We start from the raw sequence: 22,503 nt of genomic DNA on the forward strand, positions 1-22,503 counted from the left end.
AGTTTTTTATGATATTTACAGCACAGCCGGTAGAGAGGAGATAGGCGATCTTTAGGCTATATATAATTTTAACTGTATTCTTCAGCCTAACTTGCCACGTTTATGAAAAAATGGACAAAAGATAAGCCTCTTGTTGGGAAGGGAAGGCTTGTTAGTTGGAATTAGAAAGCAGTGAGGTTTCAGACAGTCAGATTTTGAGGTAACGTGAGTGTAAGGAATAGTAAATAGGTTTAGTGTGTGAGCAAATAGTTAATCACTACAGTAATAGAATTCAGGGACCTGTACAATGGGCTAAGATTCAGGAGATGTGTTGTGAAGTATTTACTGTTGTATAGATCAGCTATTATTTACACTAATATTAGTGCAGCACTCCTATGTGATCTGTCTGAGTAGGGGGTATAGAGCTTTAGGTAGTGTGCTAAAGGAAAAAAAGTGCTGTGGAGTATAGCGGATTAGCAAAGCATTGTGGAGGAAAGAACATGGGGAGCCTGTATAAAACAATACAATATAACTACTCTAGACTCAGAAGCATATACAGAAAGAGAAGGAATACAGAGATACTATTAAAATATAAAAGAAGTGAGAACAATGAAAATGCAACACCTTGTGGCTTCTCTGCTATAGGAAAGTGAAATTTGTCTCTCTGTCTCTACTGTTGAGATGCCCCCTCTTTGGGTCCCATTCTGGACCTTTCACAGTTCCTAGTTGTTTGTGTCTCTTGTGGGTAAAAGAAAACGAAGCAACAAACAAACAATCAAACAAAAAGGCAGGAGAAGGGAGGCGAAAGTGATGAGTTCAAGAGGAAAGGAAGAAGGACTAAAACAGGGAAAAAGAAAGGAAAGGAAAAAGTATAGAAAGATAAAGCAGTAATAAAATTAAAAATATATATAATATTACTAAACCAACGCACAAAAAAGTTACCAAAAAGGGGGGGGGGAACCACCCCAAAAAACAAACAAACAACCATAAAAAACACAATAATAACAACAACAGAGAAACCCTTCCCTTGTTGGTTTCAAACTGTCCAGACTGGTTTTTCTGGTTGCAGCAGGATCTCTCTGTGGGCTAGGATGCCAGATAATGATGGATTAGCATGCTGCTTCTCTATATATCTGCCAGGATTTTCACCCATGAGTACAGGATCTAGAATCCGCTCCATCCTGCTCCGTTACCATCTTCCTTTCTCCTCCTCCTTACTGCTTTCCATAGTGGTTGTACCAGTCTGCAATCCCACCAACAGTGCACGAGGATTCTTTTTCTCCACATCCTCTCCAAAACTTGTTGTTGCCTTGTTTATGATGGCCATTCTGACTGGTGTGAAGTGGTATCTCATTGTGATATTAATTTGCATCTCTCTGATGACTAGTCTCTCTGATGGCTAGTGATGCTGAGCATCTTTTCATGTCTCTGGACTCTCTGTATGTCCTCCCTGGAGAAGTGTCTGTTCAAGTCCTTTGCCCATTTTAAATTAGATTGTCTTCCCAGAGTGAGGTCATGTGAGTTCTTTATATATTTTGGAGATTAAACATTTGTCTGAGATATCATTGGCAAATATGTTTTCCATTACAGTTGGTTCTCTTTTCATTTTAATGCTGTTTTCTTTAGCTGTGAAGAAGCTTTTAATTTTGATGAGATCCTATTTGTTTATCCTTTGCTTTATGTCCCTTGGTCTTGGAGACATATCAATGAAAACATTGCTGTGTGAAATATCTGAGATTTTCCTGCCTATGTTTTCCTTTAGGACTTTAATGTTGTCATGGTTTATATTCAAATATTTTTTCCACCTTGAATATATTTTTGTGTATGGTGTAAGCTGGTGCTCAAGTTTCTTTCTTTCTTTCTTTCTTTCTTTCTTTCTTTCTTTCTTTCTTTCTTTCTTTCTTTCTTTCTTTTTTGACGTAGCTGTCTGGTTCTCCCAACACCATTTGTTGAAGAGGCTATTTTTACTCCATTTTATGTTGCTGCCCCCTTTGTCGAATATTAATTGACTGTAGAGAGTTGGGTTTATTTATGGGCTCTCTGTTCTGTTCCATTGGTCCATGTGCCTGTTTTTATGCCAGTACCAGGCTGTTTTGATTACAGTGACCTTGTAATACAGTTTGGTATCAGGTATTGTGATCCCTCATACTTTGTTCTTCTTTTTCAAAATTGCAGCTGCTGTTCGAGGTTGTTTATGGTTCCACGTAAATTTTTAAAGTGTTTGTTCTTAGTCTGTGAACTATGCCATTGGTACTTTAATAGGTATTGCATTGAATCTGTATATTGCTTTGGGTAGCATGAACATTATTATGATGTTAATTCTTCCAATCCATGAATACAGTATATGTTTCCATCTGTTTGTGTCTTCCTTGATTTCTTTCTTCAGTGTTGTGTAGTTTTCTGCATATAAGTTTTTTACCTCTTGGTTAGATTTATTCCTAGTTATTTTTTTTTTTTGCTATATCGAATGGGATTTTCTTCCTTGATTTCTGCTTCTGCTGATTCATTGTTAGTATACAAAAATGCCTTTGATTTCTGGATATTGACTTTGTATCTTGCTGTTTTGCCAAATTCATTAATTAGTTTGAGCAGTTTTTTGGTAGAGTCTATAGCATTTTCGATGTATACTATCATGTCATCTGCAAATAGTGACAGTTTTGTTTCCTCCTTTCCAATTTGAATGCCTTTTATTTTCTTTTCTTGTCTGATCACTGTGCCAAAACTTCCAATACTATATCAAATAGAAGCAGTGAAAGTAGACAACCTTGTCTTGTTCCTGATCTTAGTGGGAAAGATTTTAGCTTTTTTCCATTGAGTATGATGTTGGCTATAGGTCTCTCATATATGGCCTTTATTATATTGAGGAATTCTCCCTCTATTCTCACTTCACTGAGTATTTTTATCATGAGTGGGTGATGTACCTTATCAAACGCTGTTTCCCCATCTATTGATATGATCATGTGATTTTTGTCCTTGCTTTAGTTTATGTGGTGTATTACATTTACTGATTTGGGAATATTGAACCATCCTTGCATCCCTGGGATAAATCCTACTTAGTCATGGTGTATGATCTTTTTAATGTATTCTTGGATGTAGTTTGCCAATATTTTGTTGAGGATTTTAGCATATATGTTCATCAGTGATATTGGCCTGAAGTTCTCTTTCTTTGTTGTGTCTTTATCTGGTGTTAGGATTAGGATGATGCTGGTTTTATAAAAAGAGTTTTCCATCATTTTGGTCTTTTGGAATATTTTGTGAAGGATAGGGGTTAGCTCTTCCTTAAGTGCTTTAAAGAATTCTCCTGGGAAACCATCTGGTCCTGGGCTTTTGTGCTTTGGGAGTTTTTTATCACTGCTTCAATTTCACCTGCTGTTATTGGTCTGTTCAGGCTTTCTGCTTCTTCTTCATTAAGTTTTGGAACATTATATTTTTCTAGAAATTTGTCTATTTTACTTAGGTTTTCAAATTTCTTGACATACAGTTCTTTATAGTAATTTCTTACAATCCTTTGTATTTCTGTGCTATTGGTCATAATCTCTTTTCTTTCATTTTTTATTGTGCTTATTTGGGTCCTCTCTCTTTTTTTCTTGATGTGCTGCCTGTGTAAATGTTTGTTAATTTTGTTTTTCTTTTCAAAGAACCAACTCCCAGATTCATTGATCCTTAGAATTGTGCTTTGAGTCTATGTCATTTAATTCTGCTCTGATCTCGGTTATTTCCTTTCTTCTACTTGCTCTGGTCTGTCTTTCTAGGTATAGGGTTAGGTTGTTTATTTGAAATGCTTCTATTTATTTCTTTAGGTAGGCCTGTATCACTATGAACTTCCCTCTCAGGATTGCCTTTGCTGTGTCCCATAAATTTTGGGTTTTTGTGAGTTCATTTTCATTTGTTTCCAGAAACTTTTTGATTTCTTCCCTAATTTCATTCTTGACCCATTTGTTGTTTAATAGCATGCTATTCAATCTCCATGATTTTGAGTGTTTGGGTTTTTTTCCCCTTCGTGTTGGTTTCTAGTTTCAGTCCCTTGTGGTCAGAGAAAATGCTTGGGATGATTTCAATTTTCTTGCATTTGTTGAGGCTTTTTTTGTGTCCTATCATGTGGTCTATTTTTGAAAATGGTCCATGTGCATTTGAAAAGAATGTGTATTTACCTTCTTTGGGATGGAGGTCTCTATATATATCAGTTAAGTCCATTTCATCTAGGGCATTGTTCAATGCCACAATATTTTTGTTGATATTTTGTTTGGAAGATCTGTCCATTTTTGACAGAGGGGTATTGAAATTCCCTACTATAATTGTGTTGCTGACAATATCTTTCTTGAAATCCTCCAAGATTTTCTTTATATATTTGGGTGCGTCTATGTTGGGTGCATATATATTTACAGTGTTTATGTCTTCTTAGTGGATTATTCCCTTGAGTATTATGAATTTACCTTCTGAGTCCCTCTTTATGGCCCTTTTTTTGAAGTCTGTTTTGTTTGATATGACTATTGCTACTCCAGCTTATTTTTCCCTGTCCATTTGCTTGGAAAATATGTTTCCAGTCCTTCACTTTCAGTCTGTGTAGATCTTTTGTCCTGAGGTGGGTCTCTTGTAGGCAGCATATGTGTGAGTCATGCTTTCTTATCCATTCAGCTATTCTATACCTTTTGATTGGATAATTTAATTTATTTACATTTAAGGCTATTAGTGATAAATTTATAGTTTTAATTTTAATATTTCACCTAATATATTATATGGCATGCTTGAATGTGATATTGTTCTGTTACAGAATTACATGTTCTTGATTTTGTGATAATAGCTTTTGTAATAAAAAGGGGTGTTATTGGTGCCAGACTCTATACTTTGTATTTTCAAAGAAAACCCCTAAAACTTTTCAGACTGTTTTCTCATCAGTGGATTGGAATCAGAAATCTTTAAGGTCAAATCCCACAATCCTGCTATCTTTGACAAGGTATGATTTTTTTTCAATCTTAAACAGGAATTCTTAAGTCAACTACCTCTGATCAGCCACACCTGCCCCTAAGTGAGAGCAGCAGCACCAATCCCTTTAGAAACCCCAGTCTGTGAGGACTCATGGAGGTCTTCCAATGCCCTGAGTATTTATTTTCCTTTTTTTAAATAGTGTCAAGAATATATATTGCTCAAGTGTCTGATAAGAATGTCTGCCTATCTGTCATTTGGACATATTATGTGGAGTATCTTTAACTCTATGCGACCTACAATAGATGAAGTGGAAGCCTTTTAGAACTCAGTCACAAGGGAATAACTAGGCAAGAGAGGGAATGGAAAGTGTGTGGCTGGCTGTCATCCTAATTAAAGGATGATGAATCCATCTGTACCTAGGTGATCAAGGTTGGTCTAATTTGCACACACTTAAAAAGGACCCCATAAAAGCAGTAAAGAAGATTCTTGAGATAAATGTTTCTCTGAAAATACACAAAGCTAGATGTTTTATTCTTTTGAGGTTAATGTCCTTCTCTTTTCTTTCTAGATCTTTGCCCATGGAAGAATGATTTCAGTAGCTCTCTCACTATCAAACTTACCACTGAAATAATCATGTAGCAGTAAAATACTTCAACAGAAGTGTTGGAAACAGCAGTTATGATCTCGTACACCACTAAACTTCATCACTACTGAAATGAGCAGCTATGCATCACCAGACAAACCCTGCAGATAGAAATTTTGAAAGAAGTGCTATAAACTGTGCTTATGTTCTCATACAATTCTGATATTGTTCTTGTACTTAAATGACTACTTCTGCATATCGTTATATATGGTGCAGATAGATTTCTAAAAATATGCATCATTTGAAATATTCTCACTCCCTAGTGATTTGGAGGTATTCAAATGATTAACGACTGTTTTATCAAAGAGAAAAGCAATTGGAGCACAGAGAGTGGTCTGTTTTGTTCATATTCACTTTGACATTCACAAAGCTGTAGAGTCCAATTCAGGTAGTATACTGTACACGCATTTGTTAGTTAGGCTTTGCTTTTCTCCTAGAAAGAATACATTGGAGAAAACTGTGGTATAGAACCTAACTCTGTTTTAAACATGACATGGTCCTATGCATCCATTCACTCATTTACCCATTGAAAAATAATTTCACTAGTTTTTTCACTATCATACTTTCCACTGAAATTATGATGTTTAATAAAGATACTTCATCAGAATGCTGAAAACAGTATATATTTACTGGTAAACCACTCATTTCATCTGAGTGCATTGACCTGGCATTATAAACACTGTAAACAGTTTTTGCTAAAAACCCATTTCATATGAAACTTCCTCATTCCTGAGTGATTTGGAGAGGTTCAAACAATTCATTACTGTTTTATCACAGAGAAATGCACTCGATGATAGAAAGTGGATTGTTAGCTTCACATTCATTTTGACATCCAAAAAAGTGTTTTGTCTAAGTCAAGAAGTACACTGTACACACTTGTCTTAGCTTCCCTATGCTTTTGTACAGGAAAGAATACTTTGGTGGAAACTGTACTGTGGAGGTTTATTCTACTTTAAAGATGACATAGTCCTATGCATCCATTCACTCATTTGAGGACAGAAAACTGAGTTCAGTAGCTCTTTCACTATCAAACTTGCCACAAAAGTTATATTTGAGAAACATACTCCAACAGAATGTTGGAAACAGTACATGTTATCTGAGACACCACTCATTTCATCTTCTACTGAAATGAGTACATTAACCTGGTGTTACAATCCGTACCTACCATTTTTCTTAAAACCTGTTTGTACAACATATTCCTATTCCCAAGTGATTTGGAGGGGTTCAGACTACTCATAACAGTTTTACCAGAGTGAAATGCCATTAGTGCACAGAAAGTGGACTGTTAGGTTCACCTTCTTTTTAACATTCATCAAGCTGTTTTGCCAAATCAGGTAGTAGACTGTACATGCATTCCATAGACTGTACATGCATTCCACTGGGCTATGCTTTTCTGCTGGAAAGAATATATTGGAGAAAACCGTACTATAGAAGCTTGTTTTTCTTTGAAGATGACATAGTCCTATGCCACCATTCACTCATTTACTGACAGAAAAGTGATTTCAGTAGATCTTTCCCTGTGAAACTTGCCACAGGTGTGGTATTTCAGGAAGATACTTCATCAGAAGGCTGAAAAGAGTATGTATTATCTGAGACACCACTAATTTCATCTTCCACCGAAATGACTAAAAATTGACACAGCGTTGAACACTATAGATAAATCTTTGTTCAAGACCTGCTTGTCTAAAATATTTTCATTCCCAAGTGACTTAGAGAGGTACAAACACTTCACTGCTGTATTATCACAGTGAAATGCACTTTGAGCACCCCAAGTGTACTGTTAGGTTCTTATTCACTTACACATTCAGAAACTTGTACAGTCCAAGTTAGGTACTAAACTATACATGACTGTCTTATCTAGGCTAGGCTTTTCTGCTTAAAATAATACATTACAGAAAACTCTAGTTAAGAAGCTTAATCTCCTTCAAAGATCACTTAGTCCTATGCATGTGTTTACTCATCTGCTAATGGAAAATAACTTCAGTAGCTCTTTCACTATCAAACTTACCACAAAAGTGATATTTCAGAAAGATACTTCAACAGAATACTGAAAATAGTACATATTATCTGAGATATCACTCATCTTATCTTCTTCTGAAATGACTACTTCTGCAGGTCATTATAAGTGTGACATGAGGATTTCCAGAAAACATACAAAATATTATGGTTCCTGATTATATTTGCAGGGTTCAAACTCCACACTATATTTTCAGAGTGAAACGCCCTTGGAGCACTGAGATTGGAATGTTATGTTCATACTCACTTTGACATTCATAGACCAGTAGAATCCAATACATGTACTACACTGTCCTTGCATTTCTTAGTTTGGCTATGCTTTTCCCCTAGAAAGAATGTATTGGAGAAAACTGGTATAGAAGCTAGTTTTATTTCAAACATGAAATAGTACTATGCATCCATTCACTCATTGTCCCATGAAAAAATGATTCAGTAGTCCTTTTGCTGTCAAATTTACCACAGAAGTGATATTGCAGAAATATACTTAATCAGAATGCTGAAAGTAGTATGCATTATCTGAGATACCATTCATTTCATCTTCTACTGAAATGAATACATTGTTGTGGCATTAAACACTCTAGATGGCTTTTGTTGAACACCTGCTTCATACAAAATATATTCGTTCCCATTTTTTTGAGGGATATAAACATTTCACTACTGTATTGTCAAAATTAAATGCATGTGAAGCTCCCAGATTGTACTGTTAGGTTTATTTTCACTTACGCATTCACCGACCTATAGAGCTCAGCTCACATAGTACACTGTACATGCATATCTTAAATGATCTCAGCCTTTTTACTGGAAAGAATACAGAAGACAAACCTGTACCATAGAAGCTTCTTCTCCTTCAAAGTTAAAATAGTCCTGTGCATGTGTTAGCTCATTTGCTGATGGAAAAATAATTTCCATCACTCTTTTGCTATCTAACTTATAACAGCTGTGATCATGTTTCAGAAATATACTTCAACAGAAGTGCTGAAAACAGTACATATTATCTGAGACACCACTCATCTCATCTTCTACTGAAATTATTATTTCTGCATGTTGTTATAAGTGCATCAGAAATACTTTCAGAAAACCGGCTTTATACAAAATATTCTGATTCCTGATTGATTTTGTGGGTTTCAATCTCCACATTACTGTATTTTCAATGTGAAATGCCCTTGGAGCACTGAGATTGGAATACTATGTTCATACTTTGACATTCATAGACCAGTAGAGTACAATATAAGTACTACACTGTCCATGCATTTCTTAGTTTGTCTATGCTTTTCCCCTAGAAAGAATGCATTGGAGAAAACTGGTATAAAAGCTAGCTTTATTTCAAACATGAAATAGTCCTATACATACATTCACTCATTTTCCCATGAAAAAGTGATTTCAGTAGTTCTTTTGCTATCATGCTTTCTCTGAAATGATCATGTTTCAGAAAGATGCTTCAATACAAGTGCTGAAAACAGTATATATTTTCAGACATAGCACTCATTTCAACTTCTACTGAGTAATGAGTACATTCACCTGGCATTATAAATACTGCAGACTTGTTTTGTGAAAAATCTACATTGTACAAACACTCATGTATCCTAGTGATTTACAGTGGTTCAAACAATTCATTACCTTTTCATCACAGTGAAATACCATGTAGCACAGAGAATGAATTCTTAGATTCATATTCATTTTCACTTTCACAAAATTCTCCACTTCAGGTAGTATACTGCACATGCATGTCTTAGCTTGGCTACTCTTTTCTATGGAAAAGAATACTTTGGAGAAAACTGTGGTATAGAATCTTACTCTTTTTCATACATGGCACAGTCTTTTGCATGGGTTAAATTATTTGGTGACAGGAAAGTAACTCAATAGCTCTTTTTAAATCAAACTTACCACAAAAGTTATATTTCAGAAAATACTTCAACAAAAATACAAAATAAAGTATGCGTTATAAGAGACACCATTCATTTCAGCTTCCACTGAAATGAGTACATTGACCTAGCATTCTAACACTGCAGATGGAGTTTGCTAAACCCACTACATATGAAACAGTCTCATTCTCGAGTGCTATGGAAGGATTCAAACAATTCATTACTATTTTATTGGTGAGAAATGCACTGGGGGACAGAAAGTGGACCAGTAGCTTCATATTCATTTCAACATTCACAAAACTTTTTTTTTCAAATCAGGTAGCAGGCTGTACATGCATGTATTAGTTGGGCTATGCATTTCTGCTGGAAAAAATACATAGGAGAAAACTCTACTATAGTAACTTAATCTCCTTCAAAGACCACATAGTCCGATGCTAGTGTTCACTTATTTGCTGATGGAAAATAATTCCAGAAGCTCTTTTGCATTCACAAACTTCACAGCATAATATTTCAGAAAGATATTTCAATGGAATGCTGAAAACTGGATGTATTATCTGGGAAATGACTCCCTTCATCTTCTGCTGAAAGGAGTACATTTGACAAGTGATGTAGATGCTGGCTCACGGGGTCTGCGGCATTATGAATGAGACATGACAAGTTCACATGGACTACTAATTGAAGGAAAAGGGATGGCGTGGCTTCTCTCTCAAGAGGAGAAAAACCCTTGGCCCTTTTTTGGACAAGATTTTACTGCTTTCCTGGGCACATTACATGATGGTCCTCATTTAATATGCACAACTTTTCTGTAAGTGGTTACCTTTTACAGAAAACAAAGGAGAGGATGCCACTAATCACATCACAGAAGAAGGATATTTGCAAACGCAAAGGGAAAAGTGGTTGAACTGGTTACACTCATCCATGGAAGGTTTAGTATGATTTTAGGAAGTTACTTTAAAGATATGCAGGAAACATTTTCTGCCTCAATTCAGGGTGAGGGAATTTTAGAAAAGCAAGTCTCAAAGCAGTCGAGGTACAATGCAGGCTTTATTCCCCAAGTGAGAACCTATCTTCAGGCGTGAGTTGTGTCTGGGCCCACACCACGGAGAACAGTCTCCCACAGACAAGGTGCTCAACATTGTTGAAGGCTTTGTTGAAAACATGCTTCATATGAAATATTTTTATTCCTGAGTGATTTAAAGAAGTGAAAACTCTTCCAAAATATATTATCAGGGTGGAATAAACTTGGAGCCCTAAAACAGTACTTTTAGGTTTATATTCCCTTTGGCATTCACAAACCAAAAGACAAATACCATATGATCTCACCTTTAACAGGAAGCTAAACAACAAAACAAACAAGCAAGCAGAATAAAAACAAAAGACACTGAAATAGAGAAAGGGGGACAGTGACCAGAGGGGAGAGGGGAGGGAATTTAAGGGGAAAAAGGGGGGATTTGGAGGAACAAGTATGAAGGACACAAGGACAATAACTAAGGGGGGCTGGAAATGGGAGGGAGGTGGGGAGCACAGGGCAGGTTGGGCTGGGATGGGAGAAATAGACAAAAAACTGTACTTGAAAAATAAGTAAATAAAATTTTAAAAAACCTATAGACTCCAATATATGTAGTAAAGTATGCATGCATTTCTTAGTTAGGCTACACTTTTCTCCTAGAAAGAAATACATTGAAGAAAACTGTGGAATAGAAGCTTACTCAATTAGATAGATGACATAGTCATATGCATGCATTCACTCATTTGGTGTCAGAAAAGTGATCCAGTAGCTCTTTATCTATCAAATTTAATGCAAAAGTGACATTTCAGAAAAATTTGAAAACAAGTGCTAAGAAAAGTATGTATTGTGGGACACACCACTGATTTCAGCTTCTACTGCAATGAGTCTATTAGTGGTATAAACATTGCAAAAGGAGATTGCCTAAAACCGGCTTCGCATGAAACATGCTTATTTCTGAGTGATTCCAAAGGGTTCAACAATTTATTATTGCCCTGTCAGAGAGAAATGTGCTTCGTTACGGGAAGTGAACTGTTAGCTTCATATTTGTTTTGACATTCAGAAAACTGTTTTGCCCAAGTCAGGTACTACACATTACATGTATGTCTTAATTCCCTATGCTTTTGAACATGAAAGAGTACTTTGGAGGAAACTGTACTGCCCAAGACTATTTGACTTTAAAGAGAACATAGCCCTTTGCATTTGTTCACTAATTTGAGGGCAGAAAATTAATTTCAGTAGCTCTTTCAATATTAAACATACAAGAAACCTGATCATTCAAAAAGATACTCCAAGAGAAGAGCTAAAAACACTATGTATCCTCAAAGACACAATTTCTTTCATCTTTCCTGAAGAGTACATTGTCCTGGACTTATAAAAACTGCAAAAGCTGTTTACTCTGTTTACTCAGAACCAGCTTAGTAAGAAACAGTCTCATTCCTGAGTGATTTGGAAGGGTTCAAAAAATTTCTTTCTATTTTATCCAAGAGAAATGCACACAGTGACACAAAGTGGACCATTAATTTGATATTCATTTTGACACTCACAAAACTGTGTTGTCCAAATCATGTTGTAGGCTATACATGCATGTCTTAGTTAGTCTATGCTTTTCTGCTGGAAAAAATACACAGGAGAAAACTCTACCATAGAAGCTTATTCTCCTTCAAAGATCACATAGTCCTATGCTAGCATTTGCTCATTGGCTGATGAAAAAATAATTTCAGTAGCTCATTCTCTCTCACAACTCCATGGAATTGATATTTCAGGGAGGTTTTTCAACAGAAGGCTGAAAATAGTACATATTATAGAGACACCATTTCTTTCATGCTTTCTGTAATGAGTCCATTGTCCTGGGCTTCTAAACACTGCGAAAGATGTTTGCTCAGAACCAGCTTGGTAGGAACACAGTCTCATTCCCAAATGATCTGGAAGGGTTCAAACATATCCCTCCTATCTTATTTAAGGGAAATGCACTTGATGACAGAAAGTGGACCACTAGTTTGATTTTCATTTCAACATTAACAAAAGTGTTTTGTACAAAGCATGTCATAGGCTGCACATGCATGTGTTAGTTGGGCTATGCTTTCCTGCTGGAAAAAATACACAGAAGAAAACTCTACCATAGAAGTTTATTCTCATTCAAATATAACATGGTCCTATGCTAGCATTCACTCATTGGCTAATGGAAAATAAATTCAGGAACTGATTCTTTCTCACACACTCCAAATAACTGATATTCCATAAAGATTATTCAACAGAATGCTGAAAAGAGTAGGCACTGAGACACAACTCATTCCATCTTCTACTGAAATGAGTACATTGATAAGGCCATCAACAGTGTAGATGGCATTTGTTGAAAACCTCTTTGTATGAAACATTTTCATTCTCTTATGATTTAGAGGACTGTAAGCTCGTCACTACTGTAAAATCAGAGTGAAATGCACATGGAGCCCCCAAAGTGTACCTTGAGTTTTACATTCACTTAACCCTCACAAATATGTAGACGACAGTTATGTAGTACAGCATACATACATTTTTTAGGATATGATTTTCTCCTAGAAAGAATGCATTGGAGGAAACTATGTATTAGAAGCTTCCTCTGTTTCATAGATGACACAGTTCTATGCATGCATTCACTCATATGTTGGGCAAAAGTGATTTGGTAGCTCTTTTGCTATAATACCACGAAAGTGACATTTCAGAAAAATACTGCAATAGATGTACTAAGAAAGTATGTGTTACTGGAAACCCCATGGAGTTTGGGTTCTACTGAAATAAGTTCATTGATTTACCATGAGAAACACCGCAGACAGTGATTGCCTAAAACCAACTTTGAAGAAAACCTGTTCATCTCCAAGTGATTTGGAAGGGTTCCAACAATTCATAATGTTCCACCCTGTGGGGTAGGGGGACTCCTCCCAAAGAACCCCCCAGCTGCCATGGATGAGAATAAGTCTATCAAGACATGATATGCTAGGGGAGGAAAGGTGGCTGAACTCTCAAAGGAGAAGGGCCAAGAGCCTTTTCCTCAATGGTCTTTTATTAGGTTCGTTTTACACAGGAATACAGGTAAAGCCCATAAATCATTGTTAGGCAGTAAGGATCAAACAATAGATAGCATACAGAGAAGTAGTAAGGCTTATTCTGAGTCAGAGTCTGTTAGCTAAAGGGCTACAAAACTTTGGGAAACAAACTAATTTCCTGCTTGGACCCTTATCATTTAATTGGTATCATTCTTAGTAAAGCAGGTTTCATAGGAGTTTATGTACTCTTTCTTAGGCCTGATCACCCTAGGGAACCCACCCTTTCCAGCAAAAGGCTTCACTGCCCTCTGTCATTGTTTCAAGCTTAAGTCAGGCAGGGGAAGTAAGGTAGCCAAGAGATTAGGAGACTTCTCCCAGACAAAATGAGGACTCAGGCTATGTCAAAGCTGAGGAACAAGAGTCCATCACACCCTTTTGCTATAGCCTCCAAGTCCTTCCCTGGGGTGTCCCCGTGACTGCACCTGTCTTAGGTCATTCTTCCCTTGAGGAATCTTACCCATCATTGGCTAACTGATCAAGCATTGGGGGCCAGTTACGGATGAAGTAAAAGCAGCAGAAGCAGTGCTCCATCCAGGAAGATAAGGTTTGTCTCCTTAGTTGCTTATGGTCCAAAGGACACTTACACAACCTTAGCCATGGAAGGATTACAGCTTCTGAAACCATGCAAGATGGCTGCCAACACCATCCAAGAGTAGTTCACTTGGTTACAGAAAGTGAACTGTTTGCTTAATTTTCATTTTGACACTCACAAAACTGTTTTGTCCAAGTCGGGTACTACACAGTACATGCATGTCCTAGCTTCCTCCTTTGTTTTCTGCACAAAAGAACACTTTGAAGGAAACTGTAGTGTGGAAGCTATTCTAATCTAAAAGTGACAAGATCATATGCATCTGTTGACTCACTACAGAAATTTAAAGTGATATCAGTAGCTGTTTCACAGTCAAGGTTACCAAGAAAGTGATATTTCAGAAAGACTTCAACAGAAGTGCTAAATGTACTCTATTTTCGAAGACATCATTCCTTTCACCATTTCTGAAATGAGTTCATTGTCTTGGAATTATAAACACTGCAAAAGGTGTTGCTCACAAGCAGCTTTTTAGGAAACAATCCCATTCATAAGTGATTTGGAAGAGTTCAAAAATTTTTTTCACCCTGGCTGGTGTAGCTCAGTGGATTGAGCGTGGGCCTGTGAACCAAAGGATCAAAATTCGTTTCCCAGTCAGGGCACATGCCTGGGTTGTAGGCCAGTTCCCAGCAGGGGACACACGAAAGGCAACCATACATTGATATTTCTCTCACTCTCCCCTTCCTTTTTCCTCTAAAAGATCAATAAATAAAATCTTTTGAAAAAACTTTAAATAATTTTTTTTCTATCTTCTCCAAGAAAAATGGATTTGGTGACAGAAAGTAAACCATTCATTAGATATTCATTTTTACATCAGCAAAACTATCCAAATCTCTTTATAGGGCTATACATACCTGTCCAAATTAAGCTACGCTTTTCTGCTAGAAAAACTACACAGGAGAAAACTCTACCATAGAAGCTAATTCTCATTCAAATATCACAGAGTCCTATGCTAGTGTTCACTCATTGGCTAATGGAAAAAAATTAAGTAGTTGATTCTCTCTCTCTCTCTCTCTCACTCCATGGAATTGATATTTCAGGAAGTCTTCACCTTCAGAATGCTGAAAAGTGTATTATGTGAGACACCTCTCCTGTAATCTTCTACTTAAATGAGTGCATTGAAAAGGTGATTAACACTGTAGATGGCACTGGTTGAAAACCCACTTCATATGAAATATATTTTCCTTTAGTGATTCAGAGCACTACCCTATAATCAGATGGAATGCATGTGGAGCAGCAAAAAGTGTACCTTAGATTTACATTCACTTAACACTTAAAAATCTGTACAGACCATGTTATGTTATACAGCATATTTACAGTTCTTAATCAGGCTATCACTTTCTCCTAGTAAGAATGAATTGGAGGAAACTATGAGTTAGAATCTTCCTCTATTTCATCCATGACATAGTCCTGTGCCTGCATCCAGTGCCACGTTGTAACAAAAGTGATTCAGTAGTTCTTTTGCTGTAATATGTACCAGGACAGTGACATTGCAGAAAAATACCTCAACAGAAGTGCTTAAAGTGTATGTGTTACCAGAAACACCATTGAGTTCAGGTTCTGCTGAAATGAGTTCAATGATTTGTCATTACAAACACTACAGACAATGTTTTCCAAAAATGGCTTTGTACAAAACATGCTCATTTCCAAGTGATTTGAAGGATTCAAACAATTCATATTGCTTATATGTGAGAGATATTAACTTGGTTCAAGTGAGTGGAGTGTTCATTTCATTATCATTTTTACACTCACAGGACTGTTTTGTCCAAGCCAGGAACTACACAGTACATGTACGTCGTAAGTTTTTTCTTATTTTCTACTGGAAAGAACACTTTGGAAGAAACTGTTGTGTGGAAGCTATTCTACTTTATAGGTGACATGGTGTTAGGCATCTGTCGACTCAATGAATCATAACCACAAGTAATTTCAGTAATCCTTCATTGTCAATGTTTCCAAGAAAGTGATATTTCAGAAAGACTTCAACAGTAGTAGTAAATGCACTCTGTATTCTCAGAGACATCATTCCATTCACCATTTCTGAAATGAGTCCATTGTCTTGGAAATAGAAATACTGTAAAAGGTGTTGCTCACAAGCAGCTTTTTAGAACAGCATCCCATTCCTGAGTGATTTGGAAGTGTTCAAACTACTCCTTTCTATCTTCTCCACAGAAAATGCACTTGGTGACAGAAAGTAAACTGTTTGATATTCATTTTGACATGCACAAAACTGTTTTGCCCAAAGCATGTCATAAGGCTGTACATGCATGTCTGAATTGGGCTACACTTTTCTGCTGCAAAAAAATACACAGGAAAAAATTTTACCATAGAAGCATATTCTCATTAAAATATCACAGAGTCCTATGCTAGCGTTCAGTCATTGGCTAACAGAAAGGAAACTAAGTGGCTGATCCTCTCTCTCTCACTCCAAGGAACTGATATTTCAGGAAGATTCTTCAACTTCAAAATGCTGAAAAGTGTAAGCCCCATCTGAGACATCTTTATTTTTATCTTCTACTGTAATGAGTACATTGATAAGGTGGTCAACAGTGTAGATGGCATTGGTTGAAAACTCCCTCCCTACAAAATATTTCTTCTCTAGTGATTTAGAGGACTGTAAGCTCTGCATTACTGTATAATCAGATGGAATGCACGTGGAGTACTGAAAGTGTACCTTTAGATTTACACTCACTTAACACTTACAAATCTGTAGAGGCCAGGTTATGTAGCACCACATATTCACAGCTCTTCATTAGACTATTATTTTCTCCTAGTAAAAATGCACTGTAGGAGCCCTGGATATTGTAGCTCAGTGGATTGAGCATGGGCCTGTGATCCAAACAACTGTGGTTCAACTCCCAGTCTGGGCACATGTCTCGGTTGCAGGCCAGTTCCCAGCAGGGAACACACAAGAAGCAACCATACATTGATATTTCTCTCCCTCTGTCCTTCTCTTCCCCTCTAAAGATAGATAAATAAAATCTTTTTTAAATGTGTTTAAAAAGAATGAATTTTAAGGAAGCTATGTTTTAAAAGCTTCCTCTATTTCTAGATGACATAGTCTGGTGCATGCATCCATTCATATGTTGGGACAAAAGTGATTAGGTAGTTCCTTTGCTGTAATATGTACCAGGAAAGTGATGGTGCAGAAAAATACTTCAACAGAAGTGCTAAGAAAGTAAGTGCTACCAGAAACACCATTGTGTTTGGTTCTACTGAAATGAGTTCAATGACTTACCTTTACAAACACCACAGACACAGTTTCTCAAAACTGGCTTTGTATAGAACATGCTCATTTCCAAGTGATTTGAAGGGTTCAAACAATTTGAAAGTGTTATATGTGAGAGAAATTAATTTGGTTACAGTGAATGGAGTGTTCACTTCATTTTCATTTTCACATTCACAAAACTGTTTTGTCCAAGTCAGGTACTACACAGTACATGCATGTCTTAGCTTCCTTGTTATTTTCTACAGGAAAGAACACTTTGGAGGAAACTGTAGTGTGGAAGCTATTCTACTCTAAAGGTGACATTGTCTTGCACATCCACTGACTCATTTCAGAAGTTAAGAGTGATTTCAGTAACTCTTTCACTGTCAATCTTATCAAGAAAGTGATATTTCAGAAAGACTTCAACAGAAGTGCTAAATGTACTCTGTATTTTTGAAGATATCATTCCTTTCAACATTTCTAAAATGAGTTTTTTGTCCTGAAAATATAAACAGTTGCAAAGGTGTTTCTCAAAACCAGGTTGTTAGAAAACAATCCTATTTCTGATTGATTTGGAAGGGTTCAAACAATTCCTTTCTATCTTCTCCAAGAAAAATGCACTCAGTGACAGAAAGTGAACCATTCATTTTATATTCATTTTGACATTCACAAAACTGTTTTGTCCAAAGCACATCATAAGTCTGTACATGCATGTTTTAATTGGGCTATGCTTTTCTGCTGGAAAAAGTGCACAGGAAAAAACTCTACCACAGAAGTTTATTCTTATTTAAAGATCACATAGTGTTATGCTAGCATTCACTCATTGGCTAATGGAAAAGAAATTCAATAGCTGATTTTGTTTGACACATTCCACGGGATTTATATGTCATCAAGAGTCTTCAAGAGAATGCTTAACAGAAGGGTGCCACCATTTCCCCGCTCTGACCCCGCCTGCACATTCAGCATCATAACCTAGCAACTCTGAGTGGCCCGGTGCTGGTTAACCACCTAAGGCTCTACTCCTCACCCAGTGGCAAGAAACAGCAGAGGGGGTCGCCATTTCCCCCGCTCTGACCACGCCCCCACATACAGTGTCACAACCAGCAACCTGGGAGTCCAAGGCTCCACTCCTCATACTTAACCGGCACGAACAGACCAAAAATGGCTCAAGAAGATCTCAAAGCCCCAGAGCCTATAAATCTAAGTGATGAAGAAATAGCAAAACTCTCAGACGCACACTTTAAAACACTGGTCATCAGGATCCTCACAGAACTGGTTGATTATAGCCACAAATTAGACAAATATATGAAGGCGAAACTAATTGAAATGAATGGAACTGCACAGGAAACCAATAGTGATGAAAAGAAAACTGGGACTCAAATCAATGCAGTAGACCAGAAGAAAGTAAATAATGGCCAAACAGAAAAGAGTCAAGAAGCAAGAATTCAAAAAAATGAGGAGAGTCTTAGAAACCTCCAGGACATCTTTAAACACTCCAACATCCGAATTATAGGGGTACCAGAAGGGGGAAAGGCACAGCCACCAGTGGAAAACTTATTTGAACAAATAATAAAGGAGAATTTCCCCAATCTGGCAAAGGAAATAGACTTCCAGGAAATCCAGGAAGCTCAGAGAGTACCAGAGAAGTTGGACCCAAGAAGGAACACACCAAGGCACATCGTAATTACATTAGCCAAGATTAAAATGAAGGAGAGAATCCTAGAAGCAGCAAGAGCTAAGGGGACAGTCACCTACAAAGGAGTCCCCATCAGACTGTCAGCGGATTTCTCAAAAGAGACCTTACAGGCAAGAAGGGGCTGGAAAGAGGTATTCCAAGTCATGAAATCTAAAGACCTACAACCAAGATTGCTCTATCCAGCAAAGCTTTCATTTAGAATGGAAGGACAGATAAAGTGCTTCTCAGATAAGATCAAATTCAAAGAGTTCATCATCACCAAGCCCTTATTATATGACATGTTAAAGGGACTTACCTAAGAAAAAGAAGTTAAAAAAAAACATGAACAGTGAAAGGAGAGCAAACTCACAGTTATTAACAACCACACCTAAAACAAAAGCAAACTAAAAGGACAGCTAGATCAGGAGTGGAAACATAGAAATGAAGATCTCAAAGAGGGTTAGCAACAGGGGGAGTGGGAGGAGGAGAAGGGGGGAGAAGGTACAGAAAATAAGTAGCATAGACAGTAGATAGAAAATAGATGGGGGGCAAGAATAGTAGGGGAAATATAGAATCTAAAGAACTTGAGACACATGGTCATAAACTAAAGGGGGGTGATGATGGGAATGGGGGGTAGGGTGGAGGGGAATGAAGGGGGGAATAGAACAACTGTAATGGCATAATCAATTAAAAAATAAATTAAAAATAAATAAATAAATAAAATCTTTAAAAAAAAAAGAGAATGCTTAAAAGTGTAGGCCCCATCTGATACACCCTTCCTTTCATCTTCTACTGAATTGAGTACTTTGATAAGGTGGTCAACAGTTTAGGTGGCATTGGTTGAAAAGCCACTTTGTATGAAATATTATTTTCTCTAGTGATTTAGAGGTCTGCAAGCTCTGCACTGTTGTATAATCAGATGAAATGCACGTGGAGCACTGAAAGTGTACCTTTAGATTTACTTTCACATAACACTCACAAATGTGTAGAGGCAATGTTATATAGTGCAGCATACTTACAGTTTTTCTAGTGTATCATTTTCTTCTACAAAGAATGCAGTGGAAGAAACTGTGGATTAAAAGCTTCCTCTATTTTCTAGATCACATAGTCCTATCCAAGCATTCACTCATATGTTGATACAAAAGTGATTCAGCAGTTTTTTCCTCTAATACTTATCTGGAAAGTGACACTGCAAAAAAATACTTCCACAGAAGTGCTAAGAATGTATGTGTTCCTGAAAACATCATTTAAGTTCTGATTCTACCTAAATGAATTCATTGCCTTACCATTGGAAATGCACCAGCAGAGTTTGTCTTAATCGGCTTTCACAAAATATGCTCATTCCTAAGTGACTTGAGAGGTTTCAAAAATTCATAACCATTTCATCCGAGAGAAATTCACAACAGTTTTTTGAATGTCAAAATGAAAATGAAGTGAATGGTCAACTTTCTGTCACCAAGTGCTTTTTCCTTGAATAAGATGGGTAGGAATTGTTAGATCCCTTCCAAATTGAAGGGTCATATATTTAGTTGAATAAATAAACTCTATGCAACATTGAACCAAATTACTGAGTTTGTCTTCTTCCCCCAGATATTTTCATCTGGCCCCAACAAAGACAAAATCCATGACAAGAAAATCAGCATACATAATTTCTTAACATTTTGCTTTGTAGGTGCTTTTTCAAAGTCTGAATGGCTTGAGGCCAGTGAGGATACAGGCAGAGAACTTCTCATGACAAAGTAACAAGTTATAAATATGAAGAACCACCGTTTTTCTATCAGTATATTATGCACAACAAAGACCCAGGTACACATTGGCCATGGTCATACAATTAATCTTACTAAAAATTACACAAATTTTATTTTACTACCCACTTCCTGAGAAGCAAATTGAAGCTCAAAGGAATGATGAATATTGTCAGACAGTAGCTAAAGTTTGGCAGGGTCATCTTGTGCTGTGTAGAAAGCCAGTAATCACCTAGTGAAAAGCTGGTTCATGATACACTGTGGTATTAAATGTCATTCCATTGAACAGATAGGTAGTCATGTACATGCATGTTCTACATTGAATGGTAAGTACTACAGATGCATGGCACATCACTTTCTAATGCCTCCTGGGTAGCCCTCAAGGTGCAAGTTTCATTCACAGATAAGCTGGTGTTATCTTCACACTAAGTAAGTAGAAAAGAAACATAATGCAGGCAACATCCGGAGGAACCACCAAAAGGATCCTGGTGTGAGCATGACCCAGAAACTCTTGAGTTCCTTATGGACATGGGTGGAAGAATGAAGAATTTTTAACATAAAAATAAAATATTCTGAGCTATAAATGTACAATTTCTGTTTACTGGTTAGAAAAAAACATATAATTGTTTTCTTCAGGGCATTGTTTTAGGTGAGGAACATCAGATTTTTCTGTAAGAAGTCTGTCTTAAGATCCTTCTCCCAGTGAGTCTGCCAGAAACACCCTGAGTATAGAGACAATAATACAGAAGCTTATGGACTCAAGCTCCTTCAGATCAGAACTGACAATCCTCTAAAACACATCTCTTCACATTTCTGCTAAGCTACTGAAGTTTGATCTGTCCCTGATATGAAACAAAATTATCTGCAAGATGTCATCCTTTTCCAAGTTGGAGACACTGTGAAAAAGCAAACAAAAAAATAAACAAAAAACAAGACACATTACAATAGCTTAAAATTTCAAGAAGGGATGTTGATTGTTCTCCCTTTGCAGTAAATCAAGTTTTCATACCCTCATTACAAACATTTTAGATTTAGAAAAGGGGTTATTGGATGATTCAGTTGGCTTGATAGTAACTATAGGGAAAGAATTTTAGTCAAAACCACATGAATAGACCAGCCTTTATGTGGCCAATGAACATCTGATAAATCCTTATAGTATCAATGAAACAAGGAGCTGTAAAGGAATACTGAGAGGGCATGAGCACCCTGACAACAGGTAGGTATAAAACTAAAAGAATAATTATGCCTGCCATGTAGGTCAGGTCCCCACTATGGGTTGTGTGAGGGGCAAGCACACAGTGAAGTTTTTCTCTCCCTTCTTCCCTTCATTACACATAAAAACAAAGAAATAAACCTTAAAAAAAGAACTCAGAAACAGATGCATGTTCCAGCCAACATAAAGGCATAGGTACAAACCCTTCACTTCCTCACACAATCAAAAGGAGAATAACAACCAAACTAAAATCAATAATCAGACATTTCAGAAAATCAAACTGCGTGGAACTCTGACAACCAAGGAATTAAAGAAATAATCAACAAGACCAACCAGACGAGTAAGACCTGCAGATGGAGAGAACTCATGCTGAGTCTTTGTAATGCATGGGTGGGGCAGACCTAGAGAAAAGCAGTGTGGCAGTGGACCATGTGGGCAGGGATGAATAGGAAACTGAGACTCAGACCTGATTGTGGAGTATGTTGGGGGTTGCTGTAGTGGGAGAAACTCCAGTCTCACAGAAGGGGTTCTTGAAAAATGGGCTAGAAATGAGCAGGTGACCTC

Source organism: Artibeus jamaicensis, unplaced genomic scaffold, assembly GCF_021234435.1.
Source record: "Artibeus jamaicensis isolate MK-2021 breed Jamaican fruit bat unplaced genomic scaffold, CSHL_Jam_final contig_419, whole genome shotgun sequence".
Taxonomy (NCBI): Eukaryota; Metazoa; Chordata; class Mammalia; order Chiroptera; family Phyllostomidae; genus Artibeus; species Artibeus jamaicensis.